We start from the raw sequence: 20,687 nt of genomic DNA on the forward strand, positions 1-20,687 counted from the left end.
GAAAGGCCCTCGCCGGCCACGGGGCTCGAACCCGGACCTTCTTGCTGTGAGGCGACAGCGCTAACCACTACACCACCGTGCCACCCCTAAGGATTTATCCATTCAAGTTTTTTTCAAAGAGCAAGATGCTTTGGATGACTTCTTTATGAGTTGAGTGATACATTAAATGAACACAGAAAATGCATGATGTAGTATGTGTGTGTAACAGTATAGTTTGTTAAGATAGCCATGTCACAATTATTCAACCTGTATATAATATTGTTGTTTTTAAAGCTTTCTGACAGTTTTTATGGCCTAAAGTGGAGTTGAAACATAATTAAGCCTTTGGGAACTCTATAATGATCTTTCATTTGCTTCAACTGTGATGCATATATAAACCCCACCTATGAAAGTATTCAAGGTCAGTTCCAAGACAAAGGAGCTTCCACAAAAGCTGAAAGAGGAGATTATTTCATCACACCTACAGGGCCTTGGGTATAAGAAGATTTCTAAAAAATTGAACATTCCATGAGACACCATGGGTGGTGTAGTGGTTAGTGCTGTCGCCTCACAGCAAGAAGGTCCGGGTTCGAGCCTAGCAGCCGGCGAGGGCCTTTCTGTGCGGAGTTTGCATGTTCTCCCCGTGTCCGCGTGGGTTTCCTCCGGGTGCTCCGGTTTCCCCCACAGTCCAAAGGCATGCAGGTTAGGTTAACTGGTGACTCTAAATTGAGCGTAGGTGTGAATGTGAGTGTGAATGGTTGTCTGTGTCTATGTGTCAGCCCTGTGATGACCTGGCGACTTGTCCAGGGTGTACCCCGCCTTTCGCCCGTAGTCAGCTGGGACAGGCTCCAGCTTGCCTGCGACCCTGTAGAACAGGATAAAGCGGCTACAGATAATGAGATGGATGGAGACACCATTGGGAGCATTATAAGGAAGTTTAAAACTTATGGAACAGCTGCAAACCTGCGTGGCCGTGGCAGAAAGCCCAAAATTTCATCAAGGGCCCTTAGCCACTTAGTCAGGACAACTAAGAAAACCCCCCATGTGAGTGCAAGACACCTACAGGATGACATGATGAAGGCTGGTACAAGTGCTTCAGTGGCAACTATAAGACGTGCACTGAATAAACAAGGGTTTCATGGCTGGACTTAGGGCTGTGCGATATGGGAAAAAATGAATATCCCGATACATTTTCTCCATTTCACGATATACGATATAGATCTCGATATATTTAAATCTCCTCTAAAGGACCCCATGAAATCTAACTTTTACTCTTTACTGTTTTCACTACAATCCCTGCAGATTAAATAACATTCTTGGTTAACTTTACAGGTGGTTTTCAACAACACATTTTAAATTTTCATGTTAGTGATTAATCACAATTGAGTTGAAATAAGACTATTTTTATTCAACAAAGATGTGGCACAAACTGCAAAAACAATCTTGAAATTTGCAACAAAGGGGCAACACAATACAGAGCTGCTCAGAGCTCAAACCAATAAAGCACAAGCTCAACACTGAGAGACATTTAGCCTAAATAAGAAAAGTGCTCATTCATTAAATTATTTAAAAAAATAGATCTCCAAGCTATTAACCTGACTACTGAGAACCACTGGAACATTCACAATAGAGAGAGAGATTGAGGGAGAGAAGAGAGAGATCTGCAAAACATCATTTTTCTCTTTGCACACTTTTGAACTGAGTGTTTTCTGGCTCTGCCTCTCAGATGTGTATAATTCCGCTATTGCCTTCTCTGTAAAATGTGTGCGACCAGGCAACTCATGTTTGGGATCGAGTGTGTTTAGTAATTTTTGGAAGCCTGGTTTTTCCACTATACTAACTGGGATCATGTCTTCGACAATGACGTTAGTGATTGCATCCATTATAGCTCTCCATCTCTGACTCGTTTTCTCATATGGGTGGCTTTGGAGAACGAGGCCGCTATGATCATTTGTTTAGCTTGTGGGGGGTTTTAGCTCGTGGGCAAGTAGTTTGGAGTTTAGGAGACTCTTCATACTGTACCGGGTGAGTTTTCAGGTGATGGAATATATTTGTAGTGCTGCTGCCTTTCGTGATGACAGGTTTTTTGCACACTTTACAAATTGGCATTTGCTGTTCCACGTCCTCCTCGCGATATCCAAAAAATGCCAGATGACTGACCCCTTACTCGTTCTTTTAAGAACCAATTCGTCCGCTTCCATTTTTAATGTGTCGCTGAAATTGCCAGAGCTTACACGGTAGCCTATGCAACACCAGCGATTGCACAAACTGAGTCAGCGCTGTAAACCGGAACTAGGAAATCTTCCCGCCGGCAGTGTTGCCAGATACTGCTGACGGTTTCCAGCCCAAAATATGTTCAAAACCTGCCAAAATGCACTTAAAACCGCTCAATCTGGCAACACAACCGAAACTAGAAAATCTTCCCGGAAGTTCCTTTCAGCACCGAGATGTCGCCCGGGATTGGTTGGCGAGTGCGTGACGTTATTGTTTTCTTTACCCTTAGGCAGCCTCTCACGTTACTGCCTGAGGGACAGGGAGAAAACCACCGGGAAAGGTTTTAAACAAACACAAGTCGGAAGATGACCATAAAATACTCGATAGTTACGATATAATAATTTTATGCATCTCACACAGAATTTTCGGCGATATATCGAGTATATTCGATATATCGCACAGCCCTAGCTGGACTCCAAGACGCACTCCACTCTTGACCACAATCATCAAATCAAAGTCCTTCTCACGCCATGTGGCGCACAGGGCGGCGCCAATCTCCGTTTCCGTAGCCCTCGGCCTCTCGCCTATTACATAGCCAGGGTTACAGTGGGGGGCTAGTCCTCTGGTAAACGCGAGAGTTTGACTCCCCACTCGCATCTGTATTGCAGCGTGCCTTGCCAGACGGCAGTAGGTACCATTTTTATGACGGTCTTTGGTATGACCCGACCGTGAGCAGAACTCGCGATCTCCCGATTGAGAGGCAGACATGCTAACCACTAGGCCAACTCACGGTTACTCTTGACCACAAAAAACATCAAAAGTTGACTAGAATATGCCAGGAGGAATTTGGATAAGACTACAGAGTTTTGGGAGACAGTTCTATGGACTGATGAAACCGAAATGGAACTGTTTGGACATATGGACCAGTGGTATGCCTGGCGTGCAAAAGACCAGGATTATGACCAGAAGAATACCATCCCCACAGTCAAGCATGGAGGTGGGTCATTGATGATGTGGGGCTGTTTTTCTGCAGCAGGAACTGGCAATCTTGATCGTGTACCTGGCATCATGGATTCCCAGAAATCCCAGGCCATTTTAAAGAGGAACGTGATGCCTTCTGTTGACAAATTCAACCTTGGTGATCAATGGACTTTCCAGCAAGACAATGATCCGAAGCACACCTCCAAGTCAACCAAAGCTTGGTTGAGAAAAAGATCTTGGAACGTCCTGGAGTGGCCTTCTCAGTCATCCGATTGAAAATCTTTGGTGGGATTTAAAGAAGGCAGTTGCAGCACGGAAGCCATCAAACATCGCTGATCTCCAGGTTTTTGCACGTGAAGAATGGGCAAAGATTCCAATCGAGAGGTGGAAGAAGCTTGTCAACAGTTACCGAAAACGTTTGCGAGAAGTTAGAAAAGCTAAAGGATGCTCCACAAAGTACTGAAACTGGGGGGGTTGAATAATAGTGCACCATGCACGTGTTAAAAGATTTACATTTTTAATTTGAACTTCAAAGTTAAGTCAACTTCTGTTGTCAAAATAACTCAAATATGTAGCAATAGATTTTTTTTGTTGTTTAATGAGGTTTTTTTGTCATTTATTCTCATTATCTTTCATCCACATCACTGTAATGTCTTTTGAGGTGAGGGGGTTGAATATTTCTGACTGCAACTGTATATGGAGGATTGGACGCCATGATATCTGACGTCACCAGTCTCTCTGAAACATGACAACAGCAAGAAATCCATGTGATGATGAAAGTTGAACACCATGAAGTCATCTTGTTGGGTGAAATGAATTCGTGCTGGCTCTAAAACGTCCCACCGCATTAAAAGATGATTTGCGGAAACCGAACTTGGGCTACGGTCACACTACATCTTGCGATGTTTTGCCATGAGTTTTCGATGAAAATGAGGCGTTTGGTGGCGACGCTTCCCCGAGCTTAACCCATCTGCGAGTAGTCGCCACTTGGTTTGCCGACGAAAACATCGCCACCAAATTTCAATGCATGCACTGAAATTTTCCGTGACGTGTTTGGCTGCTCATGAAGCGGAGACGCACCAAAAAAAAAATTCGTGAAGCTCGGAGAACACTCGCCGTGCATCACACGATTGGTGGCGATGCTACCAATTTTTCATCGCCAAGCATTCGCAAACCCATCGCGAGCTGTAGTGTGATCATAGCCTGAGAAGCCAGATTTTGTCCTCTGGGAACAATAAAAACATATCATACTGGTCTCTAAATATTGAGGAGCGTTCCATCCTAAACACGGTGCACTAAACTTTCCACTAGACTAACGCCAGCTAAGCCACTGCAGCGCCTCCTTTTACAGCTACTGTACGTTGACCTGCTCACCCTCCTTTTATACTGCAACATTCCTTCCTTTTTAATTAGTTATATTTAAAGCTGGACGGCCTTTCGATTTCGTAAAATCGTGAAATTTAGTTCCCTCTGAAATTTGGTTATTGTGATGTATGTTTATTTCTGTAATATCTCACAAAAACCAGGCCGTTCTGTGGCTGGGAAGTTATTTAATTTGAGGTGATTCCCAAGCAAATAATGTGCATGAAATCGCTCGCTTTGCGCAGTCAAGCAGACAGAGGAAGTCCGTGTGCGCATGCGCAGGTTTACCTTCTTCTTCTTTTGGGTTTTACAGCAGCTGGTATCCAGTGTTGCATTACTGCCATCTACAGGTTTACCTTTGACTGTGCACAGACTGACGGTTCCATCATTCTGTCGCTCAACGAACAGCTGATCATACAGAGGTGCTCGCTGAGCATCGATATTTATTAGTTTGGCCCTGCATTTCCTTTCCTTTGTATATAACATAACGTCTTTTCTTCTCACTTTCCGTTACTGGAGTCGGTCTTTCACACTTCATTCGCGCCCTCACGTCCTCCATTTTCCTCTCCTGTTTCAAATTTGTATCCCACAATGCCTTGCGCGAACAGGGAAAGCCCACCGCATGATGTAGTATCTTGTATTGCATCATGGTGAAGCAGGAAAAAAATAGCAGAGGAGAGTTTCGGGCTATGTGGAGATAAATTCGTTAATTTGTTCTATTTTAAAAAAAATAATAAAATTGGAAGTCTGTGATTCAAATTCAGTAGCTGTCGGTCCACTAAACAAAAATAACCAAGTGTCGGGGAAAATTCTTTTTATGACCTACACTTGAAAAATCTGAAAGGCAGTCTAGCTTTACAGGCCATAGGCAAGGGTCGGAGGTGAAACGTAGAATACCAACTTACTGTCTAGAAGAACGACCCAAAAAGCGAATTCAATCCTCCTGGTGTCTAATTTGCTCCCTAAAATTGAATAAAACGGTTAAAATATACTGTTTTGCCCAATTTCCGAAGGTTTGTTTACATCTGACTTATGCGCGCTTTCACCGCCAGGGGGCCGTTGTCGTGACGTCATTCAAGCCAAACAGACCGGGAGCAGCTCTGTGTTTACCTGCGAACCGAGCACACGTGTACGCACTTTGGTCGTGAGAGGTTGTGTAAAATGTCTGAAAGCGATAGTGATTTTGAAGCAGGAAGTCTCCAAATTGAATATCGAGAGGTGAAACCATACATGTCTGAACCTATGGCCATTGCGAAGCAATCGGTGAATGTGGCTCACTGGTTTGACCGTGCAGCCTCGGAATCGGACGGCGACTCGGCCGACTCTGATCGCGGTGACCCTGGACCTCAACAAAACTCGCGCCCAAACGATTTATCCTGGTAGTTATGATAAATTCCTACTTTCGTCGTAATACTAAATAAGAGCCCTTTTGAAGAATAATTAAACCGCCTCCCTAGTGGATATAGGGAACGATTACTGGACAGTGCTCCAGTAGGCCACATTAGCCTGCCATCCGCGGCATTATACTATTTCTAGCCGACTCTAAGCCAGGAAATATCCCTTTGTCTCATTTCCACAATGATAGTACAGGATCCCTCAGGACTCTTGACTCGTCAATTGCAAGCAAAAGTAAAAATGTTTACCTCCAAAAATGTTCTCCTTTTTGCTTGAGTGTTGCTGCTCCGTTTCTTCTTTGACTGCTTAATTTTGTTTCACGCGCACAATCCACTCTCTCTGCCTCGTCTCCTCTTCCGGAAAAAGCCAACCCTCTGACTTCACACGCACAATCCACTCTCTCCGCCTCTTCTCTTTTTTTGGAAAAAGCCAACCCGCTCGCTCCGCCTCTTCTCTTGTCCTGGAAAAAGGCAAAAACTTCTTCCTGAACCGCTCCCGTTGTTACAGTTCACTGCACAACAATAAGGCATGGGGTTTTTTTTCTTTGGAAATTCCCGAATGCACGTCTGCACTCAAGCCGAACAGCAATGCAAGTAAACGGAAGTGGACACAACTCAAGCGGTTTGTTTGTCTTGAATGACGTCACGTGCCGAGTGGTCACGGAAATCACCGAGCAGAAATTCGCCGCGATCCGCACTAACTTATTTTAATTATTTATTAACGATCCTTCTTGGGACCAGAAGAAAATTACAGAGGGTTTTTTAACATATTAAGTTTCAAATGTGCATAAAATTAAAACCGCTGCCTATGAGCTTTAAGGTTTGATTTTCGCTCAGCTTGTGTCCAAATGTGAAGCAGTGGTGGGCTTAACATATGACTGAAGCATTAATAATCAACTAATAAACATTTTTTTATTTGATCACAGACAGTGGAAACACGTTTATAACAGTCTGATGGTCCCGTACAGACATATTAATCAAATCTACCATGCACTGAGAGGCTCCGGTTGAAATCATGGATTCTCTGAGGTGACTGAATAGTATTCCGCTGGTCACCGAAGACAATCCATAATTCCCGGTGCGCCTCAGTGCATGGTATATTTGATAGATTTATATCCCTCATCAAAAAAAAAAAAATTCCAAACAAAAAGTGTTAAGATTGAATCTCGGCATAAACTCGCTGCCATGTTTGTTGTTTACGTCGGAGCGACCTTCGACCTGTACATGTGCAATGCACCATGCTATCGCTTTCCTTTTTAGGTATGATCATGATGCGTAGATCTACACACCCAGAAACGCTCGCGGAGCCACAGCTGTGATTCGAGTCGGCTGTCTAGCTTGATATTGTGACGTCAGTTCATGGTATTGCTGGGTTTCAGTCACGTGACTTTTCTTAGCGGTTTTACCGGAAGTGAAATAGCTGGCGGTCTAAACGGCTGCCGTAGTGCAAACAACTAGCGATAAGTTATCAGAGTACGCTCGTAATCTAGAAGCCACTGCTCGCTTTAGATATATTCAGAAGATTGCTATGTGCAATGGAATCGATCCCTACAGTCTGGGAAAGAAGGATTTGTCATACGATCTCAAACTAGCCTTCAGTCGAGTTCCCCGACATCTCGAACTATCCGGTGTTGCAGACGTCCTTCTACACCGCAAAACAGATGAAAGTGTGGAAGAGTATGGAGGCTTACAACTTTTTTTGTATGTGGCTGGCTAAAGGACCTCGCTATCGAGTCGCTGCCGAATGAATCCTGGATTGTTTTTGCCCGTGTATTTTTTTTTTAAGCTTTTCGTTCACATCTTTACAACGAAGCGCTGCAAGTTGAAGTGTAAACAATCAACAGTTGGCTTGGTTCTCACTTGTGTCGGCTCTTATCTCTCAGGTAAATCATTCATAAAGATCATCAGAAACCCCTTTAAAGACCAGCAGCCGGTTTCACTAAGTTAGACTATGACTTTAACTTGGACAGCGGGTATAGTCGGGCTTAGCATAGACGTCTAACAAATACTGTTGCACAAAGCAGTTAAGACTCAGACTATCTTAAGTCGTACTATGCTGCAAAGGACTGTGGGTATTTTAAGACTCTTTTCAAAACAAAAAAAATGGCGGACACAGTGGTCGTTCAGTGCCGTTTAGCCACTCGGAAAATCTGGCTATATTAGAGGAATTTAATTCCTACAAAGACGTTTTATTAGGCAAATTCAGCGAAGAATGTAGCAATAAGAAAAAACATGAAGTGTGGGGAAAAATAACGTCGTCTGTGAATAGCGTTAATCCATCTGCGAGAAGAGATGTTGCTGCCGTGCGTAAAAACACCCCCACTGGAGGAGGGGGTTTGAAGAAACTAAAAGTAGCCACCGAAATGGTCATCAACATTTATGGTGACGAGTCGCCCTTATTCTGGGGAGTGAAAGGAGGAAAGGAGAGCGGAGTAACCGGCTTCGCCAGACCCAGCAGCAACTCCCTTAGCAACGTTGCTAGCAACGTTGAAGCTGAGGCTCCTTCACCCTCGGAGTTGTCATCACCCAGTACCTGCGCGGATGTGACACTACACGAAGAGCCTACCAAAAGGAAAGACTGCAACTTAAATTGAAGAGACTCGCGCAGATGGAGGAGTGATGTAGTAATGTGTGTGTGTGAGTGAGTGTATGAGAGAGAGAGATAAGTGATGAGTGGTGATGTAATTATATGCATAAATGAATTGATATTTATATTATTTATATATATTTATAAGTAATAAAATGAATAAGCTGGCATTACACTGTTTGTTCTTTATTGAATACTTTATAGTTAGATTATAATAGCCTAAATTTGTGTATTACATACTTGCAATGTACTTCACTGCCTTAACATTTCAAGCTTTCTTGTAGTTATTGACATTAATGGCACTTATGGCTTGACTGGTTTTTTTTTAAATTAAATTTTATAGCCCTTAGACCCATATTAGACTGGGGGGGAGGGTGTCTTACTTTTTAAGCCTAAAATTAGACTTAAAAAATTAGTCTTAACTTTTGTGAAACTGTCTTACTTGCATTAGACTGGTCTATAAAGAAACTTAAGACCAATCTTAACCCATAGACCAGTCTAAACAACTTTAGTGAAACCGGACCCTGGATCTTAGTAAAACAAGACGGAGAAGTGATCACGGCGCATTGTAACTGTACGGCTGGGGAAGAATTTTGTCGCGACCTTCACGCATATGGACTTTGTGAGGAGTAAACAAAGAAACAGCTGAGGACTTTAGCGCTTCGTGACTAAAAAAAGTACCGTAAAATAACAACACATAGCAAGAAAAGTACTTGGAAAACACTAAGGACATACAGTAGCTGAGGGGGAGATACAAACCTTTCACCAAGTGATCACTGCAAACTCGAGCGTGCTTCGACTCGGCTCCCTTCGATTTCAGTGAGAGGTTCGAAAGCCACCTTTCTCCACGTCTTTTTGTGAAATCCTGTGTTCGTTCACCCTTTTTTATTAGTTCACGGGGAACCCTGAAGAAACTTTTATCAGTTTCACGGTTTGATCGATCTGAACAACCTAAAACAACGCAAGCGTAAGGCATTTTTCATGCCAGTCAATGCGCCTTCTCCGTACAAACGCTTTGTCAACTGAGCTTTGGTAGACCACCGGCTAATGTTTTGAATAACTAATGAGGCGGATGTGACGTCACATGAAACCCAGCAATATCCAGGATATACCATGACTGACTCACATCACATCTTTTTTTTTTTTGACATCACAAGATACATTGCTTAACCAATGGTGGAACTATTTGATGTCACGTGAGCCATCCTTGACCAATCCCTACATGGAAATTTTTTTGATGAGGGATATTATTATATAATATATTTACTTGGCTGGGAATGAAAAGTCCTGCCCCACCCCAGTTTGAATTGATGCCGTGGTTTGTCACTCCACCCTCCACCATTTCCGCACTAATATGGAAGTTTACTTCGGTTTAATGCCATCGGCCTTTTTCCAGTCCTCTTCGCTCAGGTGTGGGTGAGTCTGTTTCAACTGTAACCTCAGAACCTGTGGTATTCTGCTGTTGTAGCCCATATACTGCAAGGTTTGACATGTTGAGATGCTTTTCTGTCCACCACGGTTGTCAAGAGTGGTTGATCATGGTGCTGTTGTCGCCTACCTGGCCAGATCGCTAATCCTGACCTCTGGATGCTCACTGGATGTTTCTTTTGTTTTTTGTATAAACTCGATAGACTGTCGAATCCCAGGAGATCAGCATTTTTTTTTTTTCAGAAACTCTGACCTGTTTGGCACCAACAGCCATGTTACAGTATGTTTATTTCCTTTAATTGATTTTGTCTGCAAGAGGACCAGTGGTGGGATCGGTGGAAAATAGATGAGCGCCTGCAGTGTTGAGGTCAGTGCAGAATAAGCAGGAATACAACAACAACAACAACAAAAAAATCTAAATTTGTATTATTATATACAACCCCGATTCCAAAAAGTTGGGACAAAGTACAAATTGTAAATAAAAACGGAATGCAATGATTATGGAATTTTGAAACTTCCATTTTTATTCAGAATAGAACATAGATGACATATCAAATGTTTAAACTGAGAAAATGTATCATTTAAAGAGAAAAATTAGGTGATTTTAAATTTCATGACAACACATCTCAAAAAAGTTGGGACAAGGCCATGTTTACCACTGTGAGACATCCCCTTTTCTCTTTACAACAGTCTGTAAACGTCTGGGGACTGAGGAGACAAGTTGCTCAAGTTTAGGGATAGGAATGTTAACCCATTCTTGTCTAATGTAGGATTCTAGTTGCTCAACTGTCTTAGGTCTTTTTTTGTCGTATCTTCCGTTTTATGATGCGCCAAATGTTTTCTATGGGTGAAAGATCTGGACTGCAGGCTGGCCAGTTCAGTACCCGGACCCTTCTTCTACGCAGCCATGATGCTGTAATTGATGCAGTATGTGGTTTGGCATTGTCATGTTGGAAAATGCAAGGTCTTCCCTGAAAGAGACGTCCTCTGGATGGGAGCATATGTTGCTCTAGAACCTGGATATACCTTTCAGCATTGATGGTGTCTTTCCAGATGTGTAAGCTGCCCATGCCACACGCACTAATGCAACCCCATACCATCAGAGATGCAGGCTTCTGAACTGAGCGCTGATAACAACTTGGGTCGTCCTTCTCCTCTTTAGTCCGAATGACACGGCGTCCCTGATTTCCATAAAGAACTTCAAATTTTGATTCGTCTGACCACAGAACAGTTTTCCACTTTGCCACAGTCCATTTTAAATGAGCCTTGGCCCAGAGAAGACGTCTGCGCTTCTGGATCATGTTTAGATACGGCTTCTTCTTTGAACTATAGAGTTTTAGCTGGCAACGGTGGATGGCACGGTGAATTGTGTTCACAGATAATGTTCTCTGGAAATATTCCTGAGCCCATTTTGTGATTTCCAATATAGAAGCATGCCTGTATGTGATGCAGTGCCGTCTAAGGGCCCGAAGATCACGGGCACCCAGTATGGTTTTCCAGCCTTGACCCTTACACACAGAGATTCTTCCACATTCTCTGAATCTTTTGATGATATTATGCACTGTAGATGATGATATGTTCAAACTCTTTGCAATTTTACACTGTCGAACTCCTTTCTGATATTGCTCCACTATTTGTCAGCACAGAATTAGGGGGATTGGTGATCCTCTTCCCATCTTTACTTCTGAGAGCCGCTGCCACTCCAAGATGCTCTTTTTATACCCAGTCATGTTAATGACCTATTGCCAATTGACCTAATGAGTTGCAATTTGGTCCTCCAGCTGTTCCTTTTTTGTACCTTTAACTTTTCCAGCCTCTTATTGCCCCGTCCCAACTTTTTTGAGATGTGTTGCTGTCATGAAATTTCAAATGAGCCAATATTTGGCATGAAATTTCAAAATGTCTCACTTTCGACATTTGATATGTTGTCTATGTTCTATTGTGAATACAATATCAGTTTTTGAGATTTGTAAATTATTGCATTCCGTTTTTATTTACAATTTGTACTTTGTCCCAACTTTTTTGGAATCGGGGTTGTATGTATGATGGCATATTAGGGCTACTATAGGTTAAAAAAAAAAGAGGAAAGACTACTTTTTTTTTTAAAATTGTAAATATGGACTGTGTCTGAAATTGCTCACTTGTTCACAACTGCCTACTCACTATATAGGGAATTCTATATAGAGGACTATATAGTGAGCTCATTGGTAAAATGGAAAAAAAAAAAAACGCTTTCGGACACTACTCCATCGCACCGTCATTACTGTCGCACAATTAAAACGTGCCAGATCAGTCGGCTGGTGGGTTTTCAAAATAATCAATACACGCGTGTACAGTATTTGTTGTGATAAATCCATGTCATACCGAACGTATTTCCCACATTAATAAATACAAAGTACGTTGTCTCTGCTGCATCTTTCAGTTCTTTTAAATCAAGGCTGAATCCTTTCTTCTTTGCCGCTGCCTTTTATTCAATCAAATTTGAGGCTTTTTGATGATTTCCTCGCTCTGCACTGGAACTTTTTACCTCCACCAAGGAGGTTATGTTTTCGGTAGCGTTGGTTTGTTTGTTTGTTGGTTTGTCTGTTAGCAACATTACGGTAAAAAGCTATGAACGGATTGCTCTGAAATTTTTCCCAGAGGTGTGACTGGGCACAAGTAACATCCATTAAATTTTGGCGGTGATCCGGATCACCTTCTGGATCCCGGAATTTTTTAAAGGATTCTTGGCGGAGGTCTGCGCTCTCCGAGTGCTTTTCTAGTTTATTCTTGTATTTTATCTCTTATTCTATTTGAGCTTTTTTCTATTCCCTTACTATTTTTAACTGTACTCCGTTTATAACGCGTTTCTTCCTCTGTCCATTCATCCCAACACCCTCCTGCCCCTCCCCTCCCTTTCAGCGCGACCGCAGTGCATGATGGTATCTGTTGCTTGGTTAGTGACCATCGGTTGTACACTACTTTTCACGGTGCCTTGTGGGATACTTTGAATCCTCTATATAGGGTGTAATAATTCTCACTATACATTTGGACAGCACTACAAAATGGCGAACTCACTATATAGTCCACCAGAGTTTGACTATTTAATTCTGGAAATTCTGAGGTGTTTTTTTTTTTTTTAAATACCCAAGCTCTGAAGGAGGGGGTGTTTAATACTGGTTTACCTCTGTCCGAAACACTGTTTTTCTCAGCAACTACAAATCATAGCCACTTGGTACATGGTACCAAACTTCAGCTTGGGGTTCTATACCATGTAGACCAGGGCTTTTCAAAGTGTGGGGCGCGCCTCCCCTAGGGGGCGCCAGAGTTCTTCCGGGGGGGCGCAACGTGAGGAAAAATAAACCAGAATAAGTTACTATTGCGGACATTTAGCGAACTTCAGCTAGCCTTTACCAGAGACAAAATGGATCGATTTTTAGTACCTAAAGCTACAGTTAGTGAGGAGACAGAGTCTGGGCCAAGCAAAAAAAGAAGGAAGTATGACCACGATTATTTAAAGTTTGGATTTTCATGGACTGGATCTGAAGATGCTCCACTGCCACAGTGTGTTGTCTGCCAAGAGGTGCTAGCTAACGATGCTATGAGATGTTTAAAATGTGTAAAACAAGATGTTTTTTTTTTTAAAAAGCACAGATGTTTAAAATGTGTAAAACAAGAGGTTTTAAAAAGCACAGATGTTTAAAATGTGTAAAAGAGGTTTTAAAATAGCACAGATGTTTAAAATGTGTAAAAAAAAAAAAGGTTTTTAAAAAGCACAGATGTTTAAAATGTGTAAAAAAGAGGTTTTAAAAAGCACAGATGTTTAAAATGTGTAAAAAAGAGGTTTTAAAATAGCACAGATGTTTAAAATGTGTAAAAAAAGAGGTTTTAAAAAGCACAGATGTTTAAAATGTGTAAAAAAAAGAGGTTTTAAAATAGCACAGATGTTTAAAATGTGTAAAAAAAAGGTTTTTAAGAAGCACAGATGTTTAAAATGTGTAAAAAAAGAGGTTTTAAAAAGCACAGATGTTTAAAATGTGTAAAAAAAAAGGTTTTTAAAAAGCACAGATGTTTAAAATGTGTAAAAAAGAGGTTTTAAAAAAGCACAGATGTTTAAAATGTGTAAAAAAAGAGGTTTTAAAATAGCACAGATGTTTAAAATGTGTAAAAAAAAAAAGGTTTTTAAAAAGCACAGATGTTTAAAATGTGTAAAAAAAGAGGTTTTTAAAAAGCACAGATGTTTAAAATGTGTAAAAAGAGGTTTTAAAAAGCACAGATGTTTAAAATGTGTAAAAAAAAGGTTTTTAAAAAGCACAGATGTTTAAAATGTGTAAAAAAGAGGTTTTAAAAAGCACAGATGTTTAAAATGTGTAAAAAAAAAGGTTTTTAAAAAGCACAGATGTTTAAAATGTGTAAAAGAAAAAAATAAAAGTGTACAACAACCATTTTTTTAAAATACGAATGGAACATTTAAGTATAGCAGTAACAAAAATTGTAAAGGGGGGGCGCTGTTGTTTATTTGCTCTCTGGGGGGGGCTGACTCTCTCACACTTTGAAAACCCCTAGTGTAGACCGTTTTCAGGTCTGTCGCACATCGACTTCCAGTTTACCAACTGAATGTGTTTATGAAACATATAGGGTGGATTTACAAAATTTTCGTAACACTTTTCTCAGCAACTACGAATCACAACTGCTTGATATTTGGTACCGAACTTCAGCTTGGGGTTCTATACCGTGTAGACCGTTTTCAGGTCTGTTGCACACCGACTTCCTGTTTACCGACTGAATGTACTTACAAAACATATAGCGTGGATTTACAAAAGTTTTGTAACTTTTTTTTTGGACTAGCAGATTAATATGGACAACTTTTTCTCTTGGATGTGATGGTGTTTAATTGTGTAAATGACTATTTCTGTCATTGGAACCAGTGGATTCAGATGAACCCTGTATTCCCCTGTCTTTCCATCTAAATGACATGTTAATCAACAAATGGTTGAAAAGATTTTAAAAAAATGATTTGTGAATGGTTTGTACTCATATGTAAGTATTCAGACAATGAGACACAACAAATGTTCTCCCCAGGGCCTTATAGCATCATGGTATAAATATGATGCGATCTGGGTTAATTTTATAAATCGATTATACAGTGAATTTGACGTTGTTTCAAGAAGCAAAATGCTATTTCAAAATGCCAGTGTAGCAGGATGCTATGTGAAATCCCTGGGGAGCGACGCTGCTCTTTACTCACTTGTTTCAGGGTTAATTATTTGCTGAAGTCAACATTTAAATAAGCGTCCTATTCCTTCGATCGCTTGCATTCTGATACAAGCGAGAGTGCGGCGATACGCAAGTGAGCAGTAGCTCACAGTGGATCTGTTTTTCTTTCTTTTTTTTTTTTAAACCTGTAATAGCCCTGAAACACTGTCGTGTGTGTGTGCGTGTGCACGATGTTGATAATCTTATAAAAAATTGCTGCTTGACCAGATAATTTTAAGATCATTGGTGTTTTCAGGTCTGTCTGGGTGAAGAATGAATGGGAGACACCTTATAGGACTGAAGGTCACAATTACAAGACCTATGACAATTTAGTATAAATACGCAAGTGATTTTATAGGAAATCGTGTGCGCTGATTGGTCGAGAGATTCAGATTATTTCCTGATAATCACCCTGAGCAACTCAGCAAAATGGCGGCCAGTCGCTTCATCACCGTAAGTGAGGAAGAATTATAAATTATGAAAGAAAACGCTCTTCCTAAAAGCACAAAAGATGCAAAAAAATTTGGTCTGAATCTGTTCAAAGGTAAGGTGGAATTGTGGTTTATTTTTTATTTGATCTATTTCCAAAGTATTTTATGTGACTTGGCAGAGATAAGTGACACAAGTCTGTACTGCGCAGTTATTACATTTGCATGCAGCTTTTGAAGTTTGAAATAACTGATTTTTTTAATGCGATTTAAAAAATCACTTGTGTATTTAGACTAAAACAATTATCCACCTCGGGCTCAGTGAATATCGGTGAATAATAACCTCGACTTCATCTCCGTTATTATTCACCAGTATTCACCTCGCCTTCAGCAAATAATAATGACTTATGAACCGAGTGCTCGGTCTTTACGGGAAAATATCAGACCGAGGGCTTGGCAGTACAGACCAAGCCGTGTACAAAAAGACCTCGGTCTGATGTTTTCCCGTAAAGACCAAGCAATCGAGGTGAATGAGTTTATTATCTGACTTTTTTTTTTAATTTCTAAGATTAAAACAGATGATCATTATAATGAGGCGTGACACTGCTTTCAGTCACGTCATATTTGTAACATGCAGAATAAACAGCTAGCAGTTTCAAAAGTGAATTTCTGTTAGCAGTGAGCAGTTTAATGAATGCTTTCTGTTGCTCATTTCTTGAATAACTCTGTGACTCTCGTTTTGTCTTTTGTGTTTCGGCCACTTTTGATTCCGTTTTGATTTCCAATTCATCCTTCTTTGTCGTTGTTTTTTTGCAAAGCTGCTGCCTTGGAAAGAAAGTCCGTAATCGTCCACGGGCATTACGGGAAAATTCTACCCAACAAGGAACCAATCAGAGCGCACGATTTTACCAGAAAGACCTTGTATAACATACAGTAGTGCTTGAAAGTTTGTGAACCCTTTAGAATTTTCTGTATTTCTGCATAAATATGACCGAATACATCATCAGATTTTCACACAAGTCCTAAAAGGAGATAAAGAGAACCCAGTTAAACAAATGAGACAAAAATATTATACTTGGTCATTTATTTATTGAGGAAAATGATCCAATATTACATATCTGTGAGTGGCAAAAGTATGTGAACCTCTAGGATTAGCAGTTAATTTGAAGGTGAAATTAGAGTCAGGTGTTTTCAATCAATGGGATGACAATCAGGTGTGAGTGGGCACCCTGTTTTATTTAAAGAACAGGGATCTATCAAAGTCTGATCTTCACAACACATGTTTGTGGAAGCGTATCATGGCACGAACAGAGGAGATTTCTGAGGACCTCAGAAAAAGCGTTGTTGATGCTCATCAGGCTGGAAAAGGTTACAAAACCATCTCTAAAGAGTTTGGACTCCACCAATCCACAGTCAGACAGATTGTGTACAAATGGAGTAAATTCAAGATCATTGTTACACCCTCCCCAGGAGTGGTCGACCAACAAAGATCACTCCAACAGCAAGGCATGTAATAGTCGGCGAGGTCAGAAAGGACCCCAGGGTAACTTCTAAGCAACTGAAGGCCTCTCTCACACTGGCTAATGTTAAATGTTCATGAGTCCACCATCAGGAGAACACTGAACAACAATGGTGTGCATGGCAGGGTTGCAAGGAGAAAGCCACTGCTCTCCAAAAAGAACATTGCTGCTTGTCTGCAGTTTGCTAAAGATCACGTGGACAAGCCAGAAGGCTATTGGAAAAATGTTTTGTGGACAGATGCGACCAAAATAGAACTTTTTGCTTTAAATGAGAAGCGTTATGTTTGGAGAAAGGAAAACACTGCATTCCAGCACAAGAACCTTATCCCATCTGTGAAACATGGTGGTGGTAGTATCATGGTTTGGGCCTGTTTTGCTGCATCTGGGCCAGGACGGCTTGCCATCATTGATGGAACAATGAATTCTGAATTATACCAGTGAATTCTAAAGGAAAATGTCAGGACATCTGTCCATGAACTGAATTTCAAGAGAATGTGGGTCATGCGGCAAGACACTGACCCTAAGCACACAAGTCGTTCTACCAAAGAATGGTTAAAGAAGAATAAAGTTAATGTTTTGGAATGGCCAAGTCAAAGTCCTGACCTTAAGCCAATCGAAATGTTGTGGAAGGACCTGAAGCGAGCAGTTCATGTGAGGAAACTCACCAACATCCCAGAGTTGAAGCTGTTCTGTACGGAGGAACGGCCTAAAATTCCTCCAAGCCGGTGTGCAGGACTGATCAACAGTTACCGGAAATGTTTAGTTTCAGTTATTGCTGCACAAGGGGGTCACACCAGATACTGAAAGGAAAGGTTCACATACTTTTGCCACTCACAGATGTGTAATATTGGATCATTTTCCTCAATAAATAAATGACCAAGTATAATAATTTTGTCTCATTTGTTTAACTGGGTTCTCTTTATCTACTTTTAGGACTTGTGTGAAAATCTGATGATGTTTTCGGTCATATTTATGCAGAAATATAGAAAATTCTAAAGGGTTCACAAACTTTCAAGCACCACTGTATAATAATTGTTAATTATAAGACGTATTACAGTTCTGTTTCTGACACTCCTCGGAGATCCATGCAGCACCAAACCATCGGTTTCTCATGGTTCAGCTGATTTATGAAGAGGAAACCTGGTCCTGGTTAATCTAAGCATTCCTTTCTGGAGTTGTCTGTGAAAGCTCTGCAGACTCTCAGAACAGCAGTCGGAGATGTGTGGGCTGTGTGTGCTGCCCGACATGGATGCTACAAAATAGGCCTGAGTTAGGAAAAGCTTAAGACTGTTCTCATTTTTAATGGAATGTCGCAGCTCCCCTCAACCCAGAGAAGCACGTCCTGTATCAGTGGAGCATTTAACCCACAAATGACCTTCCGGTGCTGCTGCTGTGTCTCTGCTTCTTCATTCCCATGTGGTGCTCTCACATTTGCCTGACGAGTCCAGATTCCACAATCATGAGTTGGACGCCTTCACGGCTGGACAGAGCCATGGATCAGAGCGGCTTTTTGTTCATGATTGAGCCGTCAGTGTAAATAAAGCAGTCACCTCGGGCTGTGTGTAGTGTGAAGTTGACTGATTTCAGTGTGATCATTGAGCTTCCTGATTTGGCTGGGTGATTATATTTCTGATGGAAATGATGTGTAATTCGGTCTTTATTCATAGCTTCACTGGCCTCCGACCCTCAGCTTGCACAGTGTCTTGCAAAAGTATTCATCCCTCTTGGTGTTTGTCCTGTTTTGCTGCATTACAAGCTGGAATTAAAATGGATTTTTGGGGCGTTAGCACCATTTGATTTACACAACATGCCTACCACTTTAAAGGTGCAAATTGTTGTTTTATTGTGACACAAACAATAATTAAGATGAAAAAACAGAAATCTGGAGTGTGCATAGGTATTCACCCCCCAGAGTCAATTCTTTGTAGAGCTACCTTTTGCTGCAAGTCTCTTGGGGTATGTCTCTATTAGCTTAGCACATCTAGGCACTGGGATTTTTGCCCATTCCTCAAGGCAAAACTGCTCCAACTCCTTCAAGTTAGATGGGTTGCGTTGGTGTACAGCAATCTCCAAGTTATGCCACAGATTCTCAATTGGATTGAGGTCTGGGCTTTGTTCGGCCATTCCAAGACATTTAAAGTTTCCCTTTAAACCACTCCAGTGTAGCTTTAGCAGTATGTTTCGGGTCATTGCTCTGCTGGAATGTGAACCTTCATCCCGGTCTCAGACCTCTAGCTGACTCAAACAGGTTTTCCTCCAGAATTGCCCTGTATTTAGTGCCATCCATCTTTCCTTCAGTCTTGACCAGCTTTCCTGTCCCTGCAGATGAAAAACATCCCCACAGCATGATGCTGCCACCACCATGCTTCACTGTAGGAATGGTGCTCTCAGGATGTTGGGTTTGCACCACACGCGGCGTTTCTCATGATGGCCAAAAAGATCGATTTTACTCTCATTTGACCAGAGAATCTTCTTCCATGTGTTTGGGGGAGTCTGCCGCATGCTGTTGGGCAAACTCCAAACATGATGATTTTTTTTTTTTTTTTAAGCAATAGCTTTTTTCTGGCCACTCTTCCATAAAGCCCCACTCTGTGAAGTGTACAGCTTAAAGTGCATATCCTGGACCAATTTTGTTTGGTTTTTTTTATATGAAAGTATGTCCCTTTACACACTCATCCAGAAGGGTAATTTTGCACAAGGCCATCTGTCTACAGCAGAAAAAACTAAAATAACAAAACACATCAAAGATCTATCTACATAACAAAGTTCACAAACTTATCTCAAAACACAGAACAAAAGACAACCAGTCTTGTCAACATTAATCATATTATGTAATGCTGCAATTATATATCTTATGTCTTAATTCTTAACTGATTGTGTGTGTGTGTCTGCGCACATGCATTTGTGCACCTATGGCTGCTCTTATTTTCATGTATTTTGTTTGTATTTGTTTTACCTGCCTAGGGACTGCAGATAGAAATTAACTTTTTAGCTATAATCTGGCGCAAGCCATCTTCTTACTTTTGTAACCAATGACTCTTGTGCATGGTCCCTGTTTCAACTAAACTAAATAAACTAAAAACTAAAATCTGGAAAAATCCCAAGGGAGTCTGGAGCCAGATTCGTGACGTTACCTGCGGAAGCGCCAGCAGGCTGTGAGAGCTTTGCACGGTTTCAGTGCACAGCCTGTGTAGACCAAGCGCTCCCATTTCTCTCTCATTGTCCGGTCTTTTGGGAAACGATGAGTACTAATCCCATCAAGATTGCCGTTGCTACACCCTCCTACGATACATCTGTTAACCATTTTAATAATTACGCGATAACGTTGAAGAAATTTGCAGAAAACCACCAGGTCGTTTTCTCATAAACAAACCAGCGCTGACGTAGGATTCACAGGGAGGCGTCCCGCACGCGACGTCACGAAAAACAATGTTTGCCGGGGAATCCAAACGCCGAGTTTTTTCAGAGGCGGACCAATTCGCCTCAAATGGCTCGATTTCAACTGAATTTTTCCGGTATTGCGCAAGGTACAAAAATTGCAGAGAATGCAGAATGTTAC

The 20,687-nt window shown here is 41.3% G+C and overlaps 1 protein-coding gene across 6 annotated transcripts in view; it reads left to right on the forward strand.

The window, feature by feature from the left end:
- Nucleotides 1–20,687, forward strand: part of ncoa1 (nuclear receptor coactivator 1) — a 209,857-nt gene that overhangs the window by 79,632 nt on the left and 109,538 nt on the right. The window lies entirely within an intron of this gene.

Source organism: Neoarius graeffei, chromosome 2 (assembly GCF_027579695.1).
Source record: "Neoarius graeffei isolate fNeoGra1 chromosome 2, fNeoGra1.pri, whole genome shotgun sequence".
NCBI classification, from domain to species: Eukaryota; Metazoa; Chordata; class Actinopteri; order Siluriformes; family Ariidae; genus Neoarius; species Neoarius graeffei.